At 41.4% G+C, this 21,736-nt stretch overlaps 1 long non-coding RNA gene across 4 annotated transcripts in view; it reads left to right on the forward strand.

The window, feature by feature from the left end:
- Window positions 1-21,736, forward strand: part of LOC123951980 — a 204,483-nt gene that overhangs the window by 71,449 nt on the left and 111,298 nt on the right. For all 4 annotated transcript variants that reach the window (XR_006820545.1, XR_006820543.1, XR_006820546.1 and 1 more), the window contains one exon: window positions 12,176-12,228. This is a non-coding gene — a long non-coding RNA (uncharacterized LOC123951980). The remainder of the gene's footprint in view (window positions 1-12,175; window positions 12,229-21,736) is intronic.

Genomic DNA, 21,736 nt, shown 5'->3' on the forward strand with positions numbered 1-21,736 from the left:
TTGATCCCAGGACCCTGAGATCATGACCTGAGATGAAATCAAGAGTCAGCTACTTAACTGACTGAGCCACCCAGGCATTCCGGGAACACTTCTTTGAAACAGTGAATTTGATATTACACAGTTCTAGAGTGGGGCCCCAGTCACTGGACTCCAGCGGGCAGTAAGAGAGCAGGTCTGGGAAAGACCAACACATTCCAGGACTCGCTTCACACTGGTACGGACACCAGGAATGACCTTGTACTTCCCTGAAGCTCCGCCTACTCACTAGTTCAGTCACAATGTTGCTTTTAATCATTCAGTTTTGGCCACTGAAGATAAGATTCACCATGATGACAGGATTTCAGGCTTGACATTTTCTTCTTTACCTCTTTTGTCACATCCCACAGGTCTTGCTTTCTAACATCATTTATGTATATATCAGCTAACGTGTAATTAGCATTTTGGTATTTTTCTTTCAATAGGCAATCAAGTTCTTTAATTTAAAAATACTTATTTTTAGGGGCGCCTGGGTGGCTCAGTGGGTTAAGCCTCTGCTTTCGGCTCACGTCATGATCTCAGGGTCCTGGGATCGAGCCTCGCATCCGGCTCTCTGCTTGGCAGGGAGCCTGCTTCCCTTCCTCTCTCTCTGCCTGCCTCTCTGCCTACTTGTGATCTCTCTCTGTGTCAAATAAATAAAATCTTAAAAAAAAATTTATTTTTAAAGAAAGGAAATAAATTTAAAATAGCCCATTTTCCCTACTGTGATTAGGAATAGTATGCAGTGCTGTGCACCACGTAAGCTGCAAACTGAAGGCTCTGTCTACAGTTTATTTGTCCCCTTGTCCTCCTAGTACTTGTAATTAGGATCATCTGGGATTTTACATCCCAATTACCATCATTTATAATCATATTAATTATATTTACTATTTTTCAAAAAATTTATTTTTTCACTCTTACCAAGCTGCAAAACCATATTAAAGCTGTTAGAAAAAGAACACGTTTACCTTGGATCTTAGTCCAGATTGTGGTGGTAGAAACAGGAAAAGCTTGTTAACTTTGGTTTCTTGTTTGTTTGTTTTGTCTGATTGTTTTAAAGCAACATGTTATTCTTTATCTTAAAAAAAAATATTTGGGCACTTGGGTGGCTCAGTCATTAAGTGTTTGCCTTCAGCTCAGGTCATCCCAGGGTCCTGAGATGGAGCCCTGCATCGGGCTCCCTGCTCAGCGGGAAGCCTGCTTCTCCCTCTCCCTCTGCCTGCTGCTCCCCCTACTTGTGCTCTCTTCCTCTCTGTCAAATAAATAAACGAATAAAAATCTTTAAAAAAATTTGTTTTTAAAGGAAGGAAATAAATTAAACCATGGTACTTATTTATAAATTTTAGCTTGGCTGAGTATAGAATTCTTACCTCTCAAAATGTATGCAAACCTCTCCCTCAAGATCGCAGAGGAAAAGTTCCATTTTCACTTAGTGTTCAGAGCAGTAAAGAAGAAACTTGACTTTATCCTGAGATTTTTTTTCCCAGCTATAGATTTTTTTTTTCTTTGAAAGGCAAGACTTTGGTTCTTTTTATTATTAGTAGCATCAGATTGTTAATGATCCATTTCCAGGTAAAGATTCAAATTTTTCTTCAACTTAGGCAACTTTTATTCAATTATTTCTTTAATTTTGCTTTTCTTTGTGCTCCATTTCACCCTCTGGTGTTATATCTGTCATGTGTGTTGGATCTCCTAGATCATTCCTCCTAGTCTCTTGTCATTCTTCTCATCATTATATTCTTATCCTTATCCATTTCCTCTGAATTCTGGGACCATGCTTTTAGCTCAGTTTTTCTCAGTTTCTCAGTTTCCTTCATGATTCAACTTGCTAGTGACTGCCTCCAAAGTGTTTTCAAAAATGTGGCAATTGGGTTTATTATCTGAATTAATATTATCCTGACATTGAATATTCTTTTCCTAACATCTTCCTGCAACGTCATCTGAAATATCTTTGAAAATTTAATTATGAATATTTTTATCTCTTCTAATTCCTTACCTCTATTTCCTTTCTCTTGAAACTGCTAAATCTTTTCATCTGGTGATTTTTATTTGTTTATTCTTATACACGAGAGCAGAAAGGAAATGTCACAGTCATGCTTTTCTGTGTTATGTACAAGCTAAAAATAGACCCCTTCTCCCACACCTCTTCTCTATTCTCAGGAAGGCTTGCAGACCAGATATAACTTCAGAGTGAGATCCATGGTCTCCAACCCCGGTACACTTCTTAACTCAAGATCAAATTCTTTCTCTCTTGCAGCCCACTCTTGCCTCCCATATCTCTTCTAGCTCAGAACACTGCTACCCTTGTGTATGGTAATGGTAATATGTAAGGTCTTGCCATTCCCATTTCCCCATCTGCCTGCTCTCCAGTTTCCAAAATGTGAATAAGACCCTTTCTGGGATCCAGAGATGTCTATTATATTTTCTTGGTCACTTTGATGCATGTGAGTTAGAGAGAAAAGCACAATATGGGTGATCAAATTGTCATCATAAAGGGACATCCCCAAGGTTCCTTGTCCCTATAATCAATTACATGTCTCACCAAATTTTAAGCTCTCTATAACCAAATAACAAGCATGGGCTATTTTTCTGATGTTCTACATTGGGAACATCAGAAAAATAGCTGATTTTAACTGCTCTGAATAAGCCTCTGAGTTGATGTTTTATCACGCTCCTGGCCGCATCAAGTTTTATTTTTGTGTTTGCCCATATATATTTGTCCATCAGCTTCTGGTCCCAATTTAATGACAGCCACAATAAGAACTATAATTTTCTTGCCAACTTCCAAGCTGCTTGGAAAAGGTGCCAGTCAGATTTCTGCATGGACCCTTGTTTTATAATTAGTCCAGGATGAGGGTCCGTCATCGATGTCCCTTCTCACTGCCTGCCTCCTCTCTAATGCTGTCATTATTCCCTGGTAGACCATCCTGGGCACACAGCTAAGTCCCATTCAACATTATTCTCTCCTATTGAATCATCCTGTTAAATGTATTTAGCAATCTCATCCTTAAACAGGAGCTACAGCTCGCTTCCCCCATCCTACCTTACCAAAGTCTTTCAAGCAAAATCATTTCACTTTCTATTTTCTCCTCTCCCTTAGGGAACTTATGAGTCAGAAAAACCTCAGCTTAGAGAAAGAGTTTGGATGGGGAGGTGCCTTTCATCCTCTAGATAGAATGAGCTGTAGAGAAAGGGAAAGAGAAGGGACAATGTAGGGAGGAATAAAGCTGATGGGTTTCCTGCTTTTTGAGAGCTGGATTTTTATAGTTTGGCATCATTATTTGATTAGACATATTGGAGATTTTCCAGTGATCAGACTTCTTATAATCAAATAAAAAACAAAAGAACATTCCAGAGACAAATTAAAATGCTATTTTGAACAACAATAACAAAAAAAGTATGTTTGGCTTCTCTGTGTTGCAGTGCCCTGGTGCAAACTGGCAGACTCATGGTACACAAGGAGAGTTGGAAGGAAGCAAGGAAACTGACCTTTACCGAGGGCCTTCTTCATGCCACTCTTATGGTATGCCTTCTCTCTTAATCATCTTTGACCCTGTACAGCAGGGTAAACTTCATACGGTTTACAGATGAGGCCTGGAGGTGGTGGGTAATTTGTTCTAGCTCACAAAGCTGGTTGCTAGAAGAGCTAGGATCCGAATTTTTTCATTTCCCTATTTTGTGAGTTCATCTTATTTGCTCTCAACCCTGCCTCATTGCATTAGTGCAGAGGTCGGCAAACTATGGTCCCCGGGCCACACCGGCCCACTACCTGTTGCTGTTAACATGCTCACCCTCACTCACCAGTGTCTGTGGCTGCTTTTGTGCTCTAAAGGCAGGAGGAGTGGTTGTGACAAAGACTGTGTGACCTACAACATCTGAAGGTTTACCAGCTTTTGCATCATTGCCCCCGTGCCAGGGCCCAGTGCTCCTCAAGTTTTAATTTGCCTTCAGAACGCTTGGAGATCTTGTGACGTTCAGATTCTGGTCCCACAAGTCTGAGAGGGGACTGAGGGTCTGCTGCCCACATGGCTGCTCCCTGGGCCCTGCTTTGAGTAGAATGGAGGTGGTCATTCATGGAGCAACCGGAACACAACTGTCTACTTGTCTCAGTTTTTCTGGGCTGGAAGCATAGAAATACCTTCTGTGGTCCCCTCTCAGGTGAAAAATGTGTCAACTGTCTGACTTCTGACTTGTTCAGGGAAGACTTAGGGTTAGTAGTCATGGCCCCACCACTAATCTGCTCTATGCTCTTGAAGAAACCAGGGCAGCTCCAGGTTTCCTCTTTGACTAAAGGTGGATATTAATCTCGCAGGTGTGCACCTGTGGTTCTCAACCCCGGCCACACACCCAGATATTGGTGAGAGCTTTGGAAACATTCTGGTTCCCACTCTCAGAAAATCCAGCTTAATTGGCCAGAGCAGTGATTCTTATTCTTCCCTTGACATGGGGAGTTTTAAAAAATCTTCATGTCTAGGGTCACCTGGGTGGCTCAGTCGGTTCAAGTCATGATCCCAGGGGCCTGGGATTGAGCCCCATATGGGGCTCCCTGCTCAATGGTGAATCTGATTTTCCCTCTCCCTCGGTCCCTCCCCCTGCTTGTGTTCTCTCTCCTTCTCTCTCTCTCTATGTCTTTCTCTTTCTGTCAAATAAATAAATAAAATCTTTCTAAAAAATCCTAATATCCAGGTCAAACTCAAACAAAATATATAGTGATCAAAGTTAACATCCCAGTCATGAGGCAAACAGAGGTCCTGGGCTTCCTGCTGTGATGCACAGAGGACACAATATGACCATAATATTCCTGCCAAAAAAAGGCATAACCTGAATTTAATCATGAGGAAACACAGTAAACTCAAACTGAGAACCATTTTTAAAAAGCACAGTGCACCGTACTCTCTGATAATCTCCATGTCCTTCATGAAAGACAAAGGAAAATGAAGGAATAGTTACGGATTAAAGGGGATTGAGGAGATGTAGGGGCTAAAGGCAACAGTGATGCTTGAATAGGGGAAAAAATGGTACAGAGGACATGACTAGGAAAATGGGCAAAATCTGAATATGTCCAGTCGATTAGATAATAGTATTATGTCAAGGTGAAATTTCTTAATGTTGATAACTGTACTGAAATTATATAAGAGAGTGCTCTGTTATTAAGAACAGTACGCTGTACAGGTTAAAATGAAAGGAGCATGATGCTTGCTACTTATTCTCAAATGGGTCAAAAAAAAAAATATATATATATATAACATGAGAGATAGAAAATAGCAAATGTGGCAATGTAACATGTGGTGGACCTGGGTAGAGCATATATGAGAATTCTCTATGAATTCCTGCCCCTTGAAACTAAACCTGGGTGAAGTGTGTATGAGAGTACCTTGTATCATTTTTGTAATTTTTTTGTAAGTCTGGAATTATTTAAAAAACAGAAGCTAAACAAGGAAGGTAAAACTAATTATTATTTTTTTTAAAGGGACTTGTGTTAGGATTTGGCCTACATGGATGGTCATTAACTGTGCAGTGTAAAGGCCAGCCATAAGGGAAGAGAGTGGTCCGCGACTAGGCACAGACGCCACCAAAAGCCCCTTTCAGGGTTGTCCGTCTGGTTTACCACTGTCGGGTTCATGAGCTTTGATAATCTGTGCCCACACTCCCAGGCCTGGGTATATAGCTACGTGGGGCAAAGTGACAAGGACATAGAGGGAAGCTAAGAGATACCCTATCGCCCAGCACAGACAGAGGAAGGAGGCACAGTGCCCCTGCCTGTGGATGGAAGGACTACTCTTGCTCATTCCAGTCCTGCTAATTTCAGAACGCCACTCCCAGAGTCTCCCTGTTTCTTCCTCCGTTCAGGAATGAGGGTGGTCTGGATGGATGCTGTGTGCAGAGAAGTGTGAGTGTCATAGTTGAGAAGCTTGACAGAAAGCAAAAGGAACAATGTGCAGAGGAACCGGAGGGCTTTGCATGATTTCCTCCGCATTTGCAGGCCCATGGAATGCAAACGCAAACAGTGTTAGTAATAAAGCAATGTGTCCCTGAGCCCCTTCCTATGTCCTCTTGGTATCATTCTTACCTTTGGAAGTGCTTGTGTTTGGAAGTGTTCTCATGTGGTTGCTTCTCACAGTCTGAGGACTTCTTGTTTCCTCTTTTCCTTTGTCGTGGTGATTTGGTCACAATGCGGATGGACAGTCACAGCACCAAGCTTGCCAACAAATTTGCACCTGGCTGGTAATTGGATCCTCCCCTCCTGCCAATCCATCCATGCCTGTGCATGGACTCTGGATACTTAGGCTCCTAATGCCACTGCTGTATTGGCCTCAAAACACCATCCTGCTTTGAGTCTTATTCCCTAACTTTCCCCCCAAATTCTCATTTTTTACTCCTTCTTTTATCTGTCAACCCCACACTTACTCTCTGGAAAATGACACCTCTTAGAACTTCCCAAGTCAACTTCATGTGAGGAAAATAAAGTATGGAGTGACTAATTTACGAATGTCACACAATTAGGAGTTGAAGGGATCAGGATCGGACCCACCGCTGGCTGACCCCAGGTCTGTGTGTTGTACTGTGTTCTTCCCGAAGCAGAAGTTCTCTCTTCCACTTGTATCCAGAGGCATGATAGCCAAGAAAGGCATCTAATGGCTTCTCTTCTAATTCATGAATGAAGGAAACTGAGCTCGTGTTTGCCAGAGTTACTAAGGTTAGATGAAGACGTGCCAGGATTTAGGGGAAGGTTGGGTATGTTTACTTCTCCTCAGTGCAGCTGGTTAGTCCTTTGGAGTGTACAGAAACAGAAGGGAGTGATGGGATTTCAGTGAAAACTTACGATCAATATATCAATGCACTGTGAGATTATTTGAAAAGGAAACCTCACAAAAGATAGTATTAAAAATTTTCAAACAAAGTCTATTCTTCCAAGAAATTCTGTTCCTCTCATGTCTGGACACCTGGTCCAGTTGAAAACAACTCACCTGCAGAGAAAAATCGAGACAACAGAATGCAGTCTGTTGCTTTCAACCTAACCCTTGTCACAGCTGCCAGAAAGCTCTTTTTTAGCTTATTTGATTTCAGTGTCTGACATCTATTTCCGGTTGTGAATGCTGAGTGAACCCTTTTCAAAACCTGTGCTCCCCAAGCTTATCCTCACTTTCCCAAGGCTGAAACTACCCCTCTATATGCGGTCACCTCGCTACCTTCCTTCAGGAAAGGCCCATGGCCACAGTGAGTCCCAAATTGTCACCAAGTCTTGACTCCCTTACCAAGCCTCCTGTCACCACATTGTGCCTTTGAACCAGATGGTTTCAAAGGAGAGGTGGCCTGGTGAGTCATGCCTCAGGAGTCTGGGAGACGTGAGCTAAAGCCCCAGCCCCACCACTGGCTGGTATGAGAGACTGATCAGCTAGATTAGATGTTTTCTTTCCTCAGCTCTAATGGGAATTGTGGTCCCTAACATACAAGTCTGTCAGGATGAAAGGAGATAATGTTTGAACGTGCCTGTACGTACAAAGTTGCTCAAGAAATGCAAATATGGCCTTCACTTTTCAAAAATGCCTCATTGTGGTCACCCTTCCCTTCTGTTTGGTAATGCTTGAGCCTCTGCAAAGGCAAGTGGGGAGCTGGGGTCTGCCAGCCACACAGAGTCCGCGTAAGCCTGAATCATGATTCATTTCCAAGAACTTAAAAATTAAATAAATAAATGACAACAAAAATTTTTGAAGGCTATAAAGAAGTTTTAAAAGTTAGTGTTTACCTCACTTAATTCAAAGCGAGTAATAGAATCCCACATCCTTTCATTAGACAGAAAAGGAAATAGACTTGAGGTTGGAAGTCCTACTCGCTATCTAGTGCTAATTAGCGTCGGAACTGAGGCTAGAATGCACATCTCTTGATGTCTGGGCCCCCAACTTCCAGGCATTGCACATGCTGGAATGTACATATGCTTAGAGAAAAGTATTTGCATTTTAAGATAATTATTTTACCTATGAGATCACCAGATTGGGGACATCAAGAGATCCTGTCCAACGGAATTTTATTATTTAACTCTCAGAGTAAGATTGTACGTCTTTGCAAATGCTCTTGTCATCCCTTTATTCATTAATTTCCTGTGAGTCTTCACGAATTTGTTGCTTTACTTATTCAATATAACACTTTTTTTTTTCCTAAAGACTTGCAAGCAACAAGCATATTTCACAGTTGATAGAAGCTAAAACTCCCACCAACTCTGCCAGCTTAGTTGCTATGGTGATAAATGGTTTAAGAAAGTCTCATTTATTTGAAAATATATTTAGAAATAATTGAGCCCCTTGAGAGCAAAATGTCCTAAATTCTCTCTACGGTGGTGCTTGATATGTTTCCTTCAGGGAACCAATAGCCTTTGAGGGAAACTTCTCTTCACCATCATAGCTCAGTTGCTTGTGTCTGGGTTCCATGCCTGCCTGATTGCTTCTTGGGCTAGTAGGCTTGTCCCAGGCTCCGCGAACACCCTCCTTGCTCGCACACTGCCTGGGATTAAGATGTCACTCCTGGTGGAAGTTTTCCCTGTAGTGACGGTGGATTAGAATTTGATGCTAATTAGACGAAATGTGATAGAGCAGAAATGAATGCCAGAAGCCGGAGAAAGCACACTGGGAGAGAAACGTGGGATAAGGACTTGTTACGGAGGCATTGGAGAAGGGGCCCGGGCAGTGTGTGTGGACATAATCCTCTGAACACCCCCTTGTTCTAAGATAAAACTCGTTCTTCCTCTCTGTTTTCATCTTATTTTATTTTTCCTTCCCTTACCCTATGTTATCTGTTTCGTTTCTTAAGTTCCATGTACGAGTGAAATCATACGGAATTTTTCTTTCACTGACTGATTTATTTTGCTTAGCATTATACTCTCTAGTTCCATCCACGTCATTGCAAATGGCAAGATTTCACTCTTTTTGATGGCTGAATAATATGGAGGGGAGGTAGATGACAGGTGGGGTAATTGGGTGAAGGGCATTAAGGAAGGCACTTGAAGTAATGAGCACTGGCTGTTATATGCATATGATGAATCACTAAATTCTACCTCAGAAATGAATGATACAGTATATATTAATTAAACTGAATTTAAATTAAAAAATAAAATAAAGTAATCCTCACTCTTTGGAATTTCTTCAACTAATGGCTGCTAAGTTCCCATTAACTATCTTTGTTATTGTTATTATTAAGGAATATTATGCCCATTTGACATCTATGGATCTTAATTTATTGGGGACATTCTATGTTCCAGAACTCCACTTACATGCATTATCACTTTTAATCTTATAATACATTTATGTGAAAATACTATACACATGCTCATTTTATAGATGAGAAACCAAAGATTCAAGCGGACAAGTGATTTACCCAAGGTCATGGGCATGGGTATTTGGGCTGAAATCCAAATGTATGCTATTTGGGTGCTAATGCCCTACACTGCCCTCACATGAGCTTAAGGGTGGGAGCCAGTTTTCCCTAGTCCATAGCTTTCTGAAATGAGCAGACTCTTGAATTCACTATCATAAGAATGAGGATTCCCATCCCTCTGATGAACAGCAGTAGGAGAAACCTTGATGCCTTGAGGTTCTCAGTGCCAGCCCACCCAGGACGATTTGGTACTTCATGTACCATGTGGCTCTCCAACGGACTCAAGCTAATTTCTTTAGCTCCCTTTTCCAGATGCTGGCAACAGCAAAGAGTGATTGACCTCATCAAATATCCGTGGCACTAATGTGGTATGGCGGTCAAAAACGTGTCCTCTGAAGTCAGGCTGCCGAGGTTCAAATCCCCGTTTTACCACTCACTGGCTGGATGAGACTTCTATATGCCTCTGATTTCCAGCACTAAGATGGGGTTGATAGTACTGCCCACCTCATCAGGTGCTCTGGAGAACTAAGGGACATGAAGAAAGCTATTAGAATGTCAAGTGCACAAAGCCAGACCCTTTGGTTCATCCTCTGCTGTCTCCTGATCCCGCATACTGTCATCACTCGGTAGATACACACTGAATCAGTAAATGAGAACATTTAGGACAATCAGCCCACAATCAATGTCAGCCTTCATAAGTCTCAGAGTACCAGAACCTCATTTCCATAGTACTTTTTGTCGCCTGCTGCCTTCTTACCTCATTTCCTTGAGCTTGTTGTTGGAGAACATTTACCCAACTGCTCATGTCCACGTTGTAACCCTACTTTTGTTTTTTTTGTTGTTGTTGTTGTTGTTTGTTTGGTTGGTTGTTTTTTTTTAAAGCCACTGAGAGTTGGGCTTTGTTACTGCAGTACATCCTAGCTTATCCAGACAAATTATACCTGTGAGCGTTGCCCGCTTCAGCCCTGGGTCCTTTCAGTGGGCTTATCTACCCTACTGGGCACGGGAACAAGTCGGAACATTCTTTTCTTTTCCCCTCACAGACACTGATCCTAAATCCTTGCCAGCGTTCTTCCTCCTCTTATGTCTGGCCAGATTCTTCCCCAAAGGATTTAATAACCGATTACATGGAAACCTTATGTTTCCAGGCAAGTTTTATTGGTCTACCCTGGATGGCCTCTGAATTTATATATGGTTAAGGATAACAACTTCATTTTTCTTTTTCTGAGCATAATTTAGGTTGTGAGGCAAGGACAAAAGCTGAAAGGTTCACTAGGAATTATAATCCCAATGTTTTTTGAACATTTCCAATTTATACTGAAACATGGCCAACCCTATTATGATTTGGCTTGAGAGTAGTGATAACTCTACATGATAACTGAAATGAACTGAGGTACCTAATTGCCAGCACTAAAAGCTACCCATGTTTTCAAGAAGATGTCAATTATTTTTCCTGGCCAGAACTCTGCAGAAGAATTTTTCAAACATGGAGCAGTTTGCGGTAACATCTGGTCTTCTGTTTAGTTGAACAGGGAGCTTTCTGTAAACATTTCCCTATGGCTTTTTGTTGCCTGCCTCTTCCTGATCGCATCTAAACTTTTCCCATGCACACCATGTTCCTGAGTGTTTAACAAATTAACATAAAGAATCATTTGGAAATTCATTTGTTTGTCACTTTGTTTTCTTACCCAATTTAAAGAAAGCTATTGCTTCCAAGTCCTCGTGGAAGTTGATTTTAGATTTCTCTCCACATTTAAGAGAAAAATCTGAACTAGAACTACCATGCAGCTATTTGTTCAGCCTCTCTCACATTCAGGCCAGCGTGGCAGCCCAGGTGTGGCTATGAAAGTGAAAAACCTGCCAAGAGAACCAAACTCACAATGGTGGCCTCTTTACCACCTTGCTCTAAGCTCCTGAATGGGCTCACACATCACTGTGGAGACAAGGGGAAACCATGGGACCATGTGCCAGAGAAAGGACAGGGCAACAGTTCCTGTCTTAGCTTCACTGAAGCTCTTTTGAAAGCCACAGAGTCCAGAGTCCTGTGTTAGTCTACAGAAACCCCTGTCTCCAGGGATGAGAGCAACTGTGCAACGTAAGGGCATATGGGTGGCTCAGTCAAGTGTCTGCCTTCAGCTTAGGTAATGATCCCAGGGTCCTGGGATTGAGCCCCACATTGGGCTCCCTGATCAGTGAAGCCTGCTTCTCTCCCTCTGCCCTTCCCCAGCTTGTGCTCATGAGTTCTCTCTCTCTCCCTCTTTCAAAAATAAATACATAAATAATTTTTTTTTTAAAAAAGACTATGTAACTTAAAGTGATTCCAGGTGGTTCTTCAGGGCAGGCTGGCCCTGACCCATCAACAGTGGATTGTTAGAAATAGCACCAGACTTGGAGGCAAACTGGTTTCAAATTCTTGTTCCATCACTCAGGAGTTATAGCTCTCTGTTGTATACATCCCAGTATACATCAGATTCTTTGAATAACTTATCCTGACATAAATCTGTCTATTCTTTAAGTTGTGAGGACAAACATTTTTACATTAAGTGATTGTGACAGTAAGTAGTATGGTGTCTGGAACATTGGAGTCGTACAATAATCTAAATCCGAGTTTTTATTCACTTATTTATTCATTCAGCAATTTTATTGAATACTACCAACAACAGTAACATCATCAGTAGTAATAGGAGCAGATTTGGTAGTGGCAGTGCTGATTACTCTGGACCAAACATTGTTCTAAATGCTCTGGGTGTGTTGTCTTTCTTAATCTTCATACTGCCATTTCATTTTCTAGGTGTGGAAACTGAGGCATGGAATGTTAAATATGTTGCTGAATTTCCACGGATAGTAAGTACTGAAGTTCTGGAATAAGTATTTGGCTCTAATGTGTGAGACCCCACCGACTTCCGTTGCGCTTAGCCCTGAGTGTATCACACAGCCATGCGTACCAGTGCAAGAGATGGATAATAAACAATAAACAAATAAGATATTGTAAAGAAGAGAAAGCTAAGGAGGAAACACACAGGAAGTCGGAATGAATAAAGAGGTGGGGGAATGATACTGATTTCCAGAGATAGGAGAATTCATGCCTGAGATGGTGATTTGTACACTGAGACCCGAAGGATGGGAGGGAGGGGCCATGCAGCAAGCTTGGGAGGAGCATTTCGGGCCCAGGGGATAGCTGTGCACACAGAAGCCTTTTGGACTGGACAAAACTCAAGGCGTTTGGGTGTTAAGGTGCGATCCGTGGGTCGCACCTTAGTGCCCAAGGGGAAGAATGGTACAAACAGACTGAAGAGGTGGGCGGAGGCCAGGACGCGTAAAGGTCTTGCAGGCTGACATAGGGAAGGCAAGTTTTATTTGAAATGCGATGAGGAGCTGAATGGTTTTAACCAATTCATGCTTTTAGAAGATCACTCTCACTGCTGTTTAAAACGCTCATAAAAATGGGGCAAAAGAGGAAATGGAGAAAGGAATTAGGACATCACAACTGTGGTCAGTTGAAAGGTGATGGCAATTTACTCTAAGTGAGACAAAACTAGAAGCCTCCATTGAACATAGTAAATACTGGTGACTATAATAAATTCAAGAAGTGATATCAAGTAGACAAGTGGATATCTAAGAATAAAGCTCCAAGAAGAGAGTAAATGTAGAAGTCAAGAAGGTAGAGATAGAATTTACAGCCAGGGGAATGGAGGCAGTGTCCTGGAGAGTGGGTCAGGAGGGAGACTGAAAAAGATGAACTGACATCCAGAAAAGCTTGAGATTCTCCAACATTTGGAGGGTGGGCAAATTTAAAGGCCCCAGGAAAAAGCCAGAAGAATCAGCCACAGAGGTGTGAGGAAAATGAAGAACATGACTGAGAGAGCGGGAGAGAAAGTATGGAAGCCATAGGAGTTGTCGTTCATGTGGATCCTACTGGGGCCGGGTGGGGGGTGGTGAAGGATAATGAGAACAGGGAAACGTGCATTTAGTTTGAAGAACCCGGTGATCTTAAAAATAACAGTTTCAGTAAAGTCCCAAACAAAATTCAGAATAGAGTTGTTGGAAGAATGAATGGAAGGAGGTAGAAAGATAGTGTTCTAGGAATTTGGGATATAAAGAGGATCTGAGAAATGGGACAACAGCTGAATTGTACTGTGAAACCAAGATTTTTTTCTTTTTTCATTTCTTTCCTTCTTTCTTTTAAATTGTGTTATGTTAGTCACTGTAAAGCACATCATAAGTTTTTGATGTAGTATTCCATGATTCACTGTTTGTGTATAACACCCAGTGCTCCATGCAATCCATGCCCTCCTTAATACCCATCACTAGGCTCACCCATCCCCTTACCCTCTCCCCTCTAAAAACCCTCCTCAGTTTGTTTCCTGGAGTCCATAGTCTCTTATGGTTCCTCTCCCACTCTGATTCTCCCCCTTCATTTTTCCCTTCCTTCTCCTAATGTTCTCCATGCTTTTCCTTATCTTCCACAAATAAGTGGAACCATATGATAACTGTCTCTGTTTGGCTTATCTCACTCAGCATAATCTCCTCCAGTTCCATCCGTGTTGTTGCAAATGCTGGGTATTCATCCTTTCTGATGGCTGAGTAGTAGTCCATGGTATAGATGGACCACATTTTTGGTAATAGCAGCAATGTGCACAATAGCCAAACTGTGGTAGGAGCCGAGATTTCCTTCAACAGATGAATGGATAAAGAAGACGTGGCCTTTTTTTGTTTCTAAGATGGGAAATACCAAAGCCTACTTGGTATTGTAGAGTATTGTCCAGTTAAGCAGTATGAGGAGAAAGAGGGAGATACTGAAGGAGCAAATTATGTTTTGGGTTAGTAAAGTAGGGGCTCCAGACCCCAAGTGTGAGCTGAGGAAGAGCTCTGCCTCCCCAGAAACTGTGAAGGAGAAACTGTAGAAAGATACACTAGGTCTCTAGACCTACTCATTGTACAATGAGAAAATATCCTTTAAAGAGTTCATTTTTTCCCAAAGAAACAAGAGGCAAATTTTGCAAGCTAGAAATACAATAGGGAGAAAAATGTTGAGCACTGTGAAAAGAAAGAGACATGAAATAGTTCGTGATGAACAAGCAAGAGGCAGATCGCCAAGAACTGAGTAGGACACTTACTTAGAGCAGAAAGTTCATCTGGAGCTAGTAATTGCCAATGTGGAAAGACACCAGCCTGCCCACTACGTAGTTTTTCTCTGTTAAGTCTGGCTTCCTGGGGACAAGTTCAACAGTGACACTTTTTTAAGTTCGTTCAGATTTTTGGAATCATAAAGGGAAGTATGATGGGGAACAGTGAGAGGAGAGTTCAGAGTAGTGTAATGTCAGCTGGATGTGGAGGAAAATGACAGGAGAAAAGAATTTTGGGAAGACAATGGTGTTAAGAATAGATAAGAATGGGGCATCTGTTGGGCTTTTGACTCTTGGTTTTGGCTCAGGTCATGATCTCAGGATTGTGAGATAGAGCCGGGGTTGGACTCCATTCTTACAGCAGACTCTGCTGAGAATCTGTCTCCCTCTCCCTTTGCCCCTCCCACTTGTGCTCTTTTTCTCTCTAAAGTAAATAAATAAATCTTAAAAAAAAAAAAAGAACAGATGAGAGTAAACTTCCAGCTATAAAATAAACAAGTCATGGGATATAAGGTAGAGCACAGGGAATATAGTCAATAATATTGTAATAACTCTACATGGTGACAGATGGTAACTGGACTTAGCATGGGGATCATTTCATAATGTATAAAAATATCAATAAAAAATGCCAAATCACTATGATGCACATCTAAAACTAACAGGATATTGTATGTCAATTATACTTCAATAAAAAGAATTAATTTATTTGAAAAAGAATGATTAGGAAGAATTGCCTTCATACTTTACAAATAGTCTTCCTATATAAGTGAAAACATTGAGTATATAGCCTTCATACATGCATGGGTATTTGCTTGTTTAACATTTATATATACTTAGTATGTTCCAGTGCTGAGCTAGGTGCTTTACAAACATTAAATCCCTTGAACATCTTAAACTTCTTACTAACTCCATGAAGTAGAAACTGTAAACATATCATTTTACAAATAAGAAAACTAGGCATAGAGTAGTTAGGTAACTTTCTCCAAGCCGCACCCTTAGTAAATGCCACAGGATTTGACTTCACGGAGTTACTGCAGGGTTCATGCTCTTATCTGTGTGCATAAAAGTAACCTAATGAATTATTCTACTAGTATATCATGTCCATGATAAAACATATGCAAAAAGATGAATTAAAAATAGAGGTTCTAATATTTTCTTCCCACAGTCCAATACATTATCTTGTGCATCTACTGAGCTATGTGCACTTTGGAGCCCAGTATTAAGGATGTGGTGAAGACTGTGTGTTGTGCAATTTGACCAATTGAGACAGAAGGCTACAAGGCTGTGGTTAGAAAATAATGTTAAGCATTTATGATTTCAGAAGTGGCTTAGTTTATATGGATGACAAGTCCAGGATGTGCCCTTAGAACTGAGTTGCTAAAGTGAAGTGATGGAAAGTTTTTTGTGATATGGAGGTAAAGGAAGTAAGAAGATGGGATTATCTGGGTTGCAGGCATTGACCTTGAGGTCTCTGAGGATGAAAGCAGGTGTTGAGTTGGAAGACGAGACCCATACCCCATCTCTTAGTATCTTTACAAAAGGAAGGGAGACAACCAGGAAATCAACTGATGACAACTGTGAGGATCATGGGACAATTGTCCATGATATGCAGACTGAACTGCTGAAATATAAATGATGGTTTATCCTGCAAAGAATTTTAGATGTTAGATGGTGGAGGGTTGCAGTGTTGACTATAAAGGAAAGGTGATCTTAATAGGCAGAAAGACTTAGGGATACTTAAGGTTGTAATCAAAAGATGGAGGGCAAAAACAAACCCCACATTTACCTGCAGCATCATGGAAGAACTCACAGGAAAGTTAATTCTTAATTTGATTTTGGGTTTTGGCAAGAAGAGAATATGCTAGCCAGAAAGACATGAGAAAGGAAGACATTAAGGATGGAAGGCTCAGCATGGGTAGACATTGAAGCAAGAGAGAGTAGGATATGCATTCGGCATTGTTTCATTTAATTATTAGGGCATGGGCAAAATGCGGATTGATGAGGCTGTGGAGGTAAGGAGAGGTCAGATCAGGAAGAGAATTACATGTCATTTTAAGGAAGCCGAGATTAATCCTGGATCTGATGGGAACACACAGAAATATTCTGAGCTGCAATGTATCATAGTCAAATTTGAACCTGGAGACAGTGTTGATGTCTAATTGGATACAGTCAGGCTGGAAGGAAGGAGATCAGTCAGGAAGAGCTGAAATAGTCCTGGCAAGATGTGACAGTAGCCCAAAGTGTGGGTAAGAAAAATAAGGTGAGGAATTATAGCAATATTTAGGCGGGAAAAAATGGTAAGACTTACTGCTGGAGTAGTTATGGGTGAGGAAGAGGTAGGAGCCTACAATAACTAGCAGGGTCCAGGGTACCTGGATGATCTCAGTGGTGTTCACAAACACAGGAAAGATAAGAGAATGAGCAATGTTGGAGAGTGGTGGCTTCAATGGAGTTTGAAGTGTCTGGAGGAGTTTCAGGAGGTTACCTGAGAGGGTTGGGAGTCCTGAGGAAGAGAGACATTTTTTCATTGGTTTTCCCAAAAGATCAAAAAAGGTTCTATCCCTTCTGGATGCTTCTAGCATTCCTGTGTCTTGCTGACCTGAATTGGACAGGCCTGAATTGGACCACCTGTCCTTCCAGGATCAAACATGGTGCCCTATATGGGATACACTGTTTTTTAAAAACATTCCAACCATCCCCAGAGCTGAGAGTAATAGGTCTTTCCCAAACCAGGTGGGCTGACTCAGGAAAAGACAGGTTTGCAAAAGAAACACCATCAAAAACCCACTATACAAACACTACACCATTGTCAGGCACAGGAAAAAGTAAGAAATAAATCTTTGCTTCAAAGGCCACGGAACACAGGGACCATGTTAGCACAGATAAGGGATATCTATCTCTTTCTATGGGGCTTGAGAAAGCTTTGGTAGAATATACCATGTATGAGCAGGGTTCTTCAAGACTGTGAAGTTTGCCAGACAGTGAAAATAAAAGGACAGGAGAAAGGGCATTCCAACACAGGAAAAAATACTCAAAAGCCAGAGGCCTAGCCAGCATGGCCTGACTGGGCTTGTCTGAGAATTTCCTATGATCCAGAAGCTATCCTGTTTTGGCCACAAAGATTTTTATTTCCATGCCGAGAATTATGTAGCATTGTGTTACTCCATTTCGTTTAATTTTTTTAAAGATTTTATTTATTTATTTGACAGACAGAGATCACAAGTAGGCAGAGAGGCAGGCGAGAGAGGAAGGGAAGCGGGCTCCCTGCTGAGCAGAGAACCCGATCCCAGGACCTTGGAATCATGACCTGAGCCAAAGGCAGGGGCTTTAACACACTGAGCCGCCCAGGAGTCCCTGTTTAATTTTTTATTATAACTTCTTACTTGCATTCCATCCTATTTTGACAGTGGAAAGAGGGAAGGGGGGATGTGTATTGCATTGTTCTTGAACATAGTGGCCGTCATAGGTTTTGCCCAGCATGGCTCATTTTTGGATACAAAGGGGTTAGATGACAGCTGTTCGATACTAGCTTTGGGAACTTGAGAAAGTTACTTAACCTCTCTGCACTTCAATTTTCTCATCTCAGAAATGAGAGATAATAATACCTTTACTGCAGGCTCCTTGTTAGAGTTAAACACTATTACACATGTAAAGTACCCTGCCGATTGCATCTTTCCACCCAAATCAGACAAATGATGATTATTATCATTATCATTGTTAGTATTGGGAACCGCTGGAAAATAAACCCAGAGGAACACCTTAAGACCTTCTGGGCAAGCGAACCCAGTGACCAGCTCACAAGCAGAGGAACAGCAGCCAGCCTTCTAAGCAGCCTGAGGGCACTGCCTCTCTGTGTCTTGGTTGTAAAGGTAGTAATCCATCAAGGGCTTCCTTCAAGGACAAAAGGGCCATAGCCACAAAAAAGGAAGTCAGAAAATTGCCTTCATCAGTAGCCTGGACTGCATTTGGTCTGTGGAACTAATAATAATGGAGTTCCTACTGTGTGTAGAACACTCACTCTAGGCGATTTTGTGTGTGACCTCCTTTGAGCCTCCTAATAATCCTGTCACGATTACTCCGATTTATAGATAAGGCAGGTGGGCTCAGAACGCCCGCCGTTGTAGCCGCAGCGAGTGGCGGCACCAGGATCAAACTTCTGACTCTAAGCCCGTCTCCCGGTGTTGTGAGTGTGTGTCTTCTGCGGTCTTTCTCTGAGTGTGGTTCCCAGAGCAGCAGCGGTGGCTGTTTGAAATGCCATTCTGGGGTGCTGCCATAGACCTACTGAATCAGAAACTAGGGGCTGGTCCAGCAATCTGGGTTTTACCAAAGCCACCTGGGAATGGACTATGACAAAGGGCGAGTCAGACTCTAAGGGCAGCAGAAAAGAGGGTGGAGGAAGAATTAATAGGAAAAGTGGATTCTGAATTAGGTGGGCACAGCTGGCTAGGGAAAATACAGTTTGACCTCTGGAACATTCGGGGCTAGAAAACAAAGAAGCATTCAAAGACTGATGGTGATAGGTCAGAAGGATGAAGAAGTCAGTTTGAATGCGCTCCCACTGGTCAAATCAGGAATCATTGGAATATCGAAAAAATAAAAATAAAAATAATAGGGGCACCTGGGTGGCTAAGTTGGTTAAGCATCTGCCTTTGGCTCAGGTCATGATCCCAGAGTCCTGGGATTGAGCCCCACATCGGGCTCCCTGCTCAGTGATGGGGAGCCTGCTTCCCCGTCTCCCTCTGCCTGCTGCCCCCCCGCTTGTGCTCTCTCTCTCTGTCAAATAAATAAATCTTTAAAAGATTAAACAATAAGCATAATAAAGGGTTATAACCCATTTGATAATAAATATAAAATCAGAAACCATAAATCCATACAGATATAAATAGGTGAATAGATTAAAGGTTTGAAGAAAATGAGATATTGCTATATTCAAAGTTCCTTCCCTCAGAAATACTTAATTCCAAAAGAGGGAAAGACTAACATTACCATGAAGAAGTCTGGCAGACATAACCTCAAGCCAGGGATCAAAGTGAACATAATTAATAATAGGACACATGGAAATGATTTTCTACCTGATAGCATGCGCTGAGAAGAACACAGCATTACTTTTGTGATGATCCTTCCAACATTATAGAGCTTGAAGGTAATTACAAGGAAACATCACTCCAATTGAGGGGATCTACAATATAGATGAGCTTATAAACTTCCAGTGTCTATGTTAAAAAAGGCAAGGAAAGGCCAAGAAACTTCTCCACATGGAAGGAGACAAAACAGACAAGTGTGATTCTGAACTGGATCCGTCTGCTATAAAAGTATTATTAGGACAATCAGCAAAACATAAATAGGGTCTGAAGTTCAGATTGTGGTGGGATGTCAGTGTTAATTGCCCAATTTTTACAGACATTTTGTGGCATATAAAAAAAGGCCCTGGTTTGTATGAAATACAAACTAAGTCTTCAGGGGTGGGAAGGATTCAGGTTGGCCACTAACTCTCAAATGGTTCAGGAAAAAAAGTTATTTGTGATGAACTTTTCACTTTTTTCTAGTGTATGATTATTTCAAAATAAACAATAAAAGATAGGAAAGATAACATAATTTAGACAGATTTAATAATTAAGCCCTGGAGTTTGCCTTCCCTGTTGCCAGTGATGAATATTGTCGCAAAGGTTTTTAGGTACATAAACACAACATAGTTAGTTCATTATTATGTCAAAGAGATCACATAGCAAATTAAAACTAAATTCCTAAGTTTTAAAAATGAGTTCTTGTGGCTTGGGAAGAATTTTATAGCAGTACCATTATACTCAAACTAAAACTCAAAATGGTCTGCATCTCAAGTAATTTATATGGAAGTGAAGACAACGTGTTCTAGAAAACTGTTAGATGAATAAAAAAGTGGTTCTAAGGGTGCCCGGGTGGTGAAGTTGGTTAAACTTCTGACTCTTGGTTTCAGCTCAGGTCATGATCTCAGGGTCGTGGGATTGAGCCCCATGTCGGGCCCCAGGCTCAGCGTGGGGTCTGCTGGAGATTCTCTCTCTCCCTCTCCCTCTGCCCCTTTCACTCCTGCTCTCTTTCTCTCTCCCTCAAATAAATAAATATTTTTTTAAAAAAAGTTGTTGGATACAGCCAACAACTGTATTTGGTGTTGAAGAGGCATGTGAAAAGTTTGAAAGAAATCATTCTGTGAAGTGCAATAGTGAAAAAATCCCCAATGTTCTAATAAATACCTGATTTTCTATATACTTAAATATATACACATGCATAAGTGAGTTGATGGACTAAAAATAATGAGACAATTAACTAGTTAATTACATTCCAAAGTTTTATGTATATAAAAAAACCTAAAAACCAAAAATCTCTGAGGGAATCTTTCCTTTTTATTTTTTTTTAAGATTTTATGTATTTATTTGTCCAAGAGGAGAGGGAGAGAGAGCACAAGCAGGGCAAGTAGCAGGCAGAGGGAGAAGCAGACTCCCCACTGAGCAGGGAGCCCCCTACGGGGCTTGATCCCAGGACCCTGGGATCATGACCTAAGGCGAAGACTGACGCTTAACTCACTGAGCCACCCAGGTGCCCCTGAGGGAATATTTCTATCAGAAAAAAAATTAGAAGTCATCTTATAACTGATACCACGTTATGTTTATAGATATATGGTACTTTTAAGAATGTTGCTTAGGATATTGTAAGATGACACTTGTGTTCATTGACTTGAATGCATACACGGTAATATAATTGTAATTACAACACAGAATACAAACTAAGAGGAGACATCTCAGTGAATGTATAGGCTCTGGGGTCAAATAGGCTTGTATTTTCATCTCAACTCAGACTCATTATTGAGCAAGTTGCCTCACTAACCCTGTTTCCTCACCTATAAAATAGAGCTAATAGTAGTCTCTACTTCTTGTTCATGGTGATACAGTGAAATGAGAAAGCACATGTAAAGCTCTGGGCAGAATCCTGGCACATTCTAGACCCCAAGCATGTATTAGTTATTATCACTATTGGCTTAAAGTTGTGAGGCAGTGTATTCTTTCTTTGCCCCTTCCTACAGTCTATCCCTTACACTGTAGTAGAGTCATCCTTTATCCGAGGCATCAAAGAGGAGAAAATCAGAGCTTGGGAACCTGGTGGAGTTCTCTGTCATTATGCAGCAGAGAACTTCAAGCTTGGAATCAACGAGATTCAGACCCACATCGGAAATTGTAGCTGTGTGAACATGAATA

Source organism: Meles meles, chromosome 10, assembly GCF_922984935.1.
Source record: "Meles meles chromosome 10, mMelMel3.1 paternal haplotype, whole genome shotgun sequence".
Classification (NCBI taxonomy): domain Eukaryota; kingdom Metazoa; phylum Chordata; class Mammalia; order Carnivora; family Mustelidae; genus Meles; species Meles meles.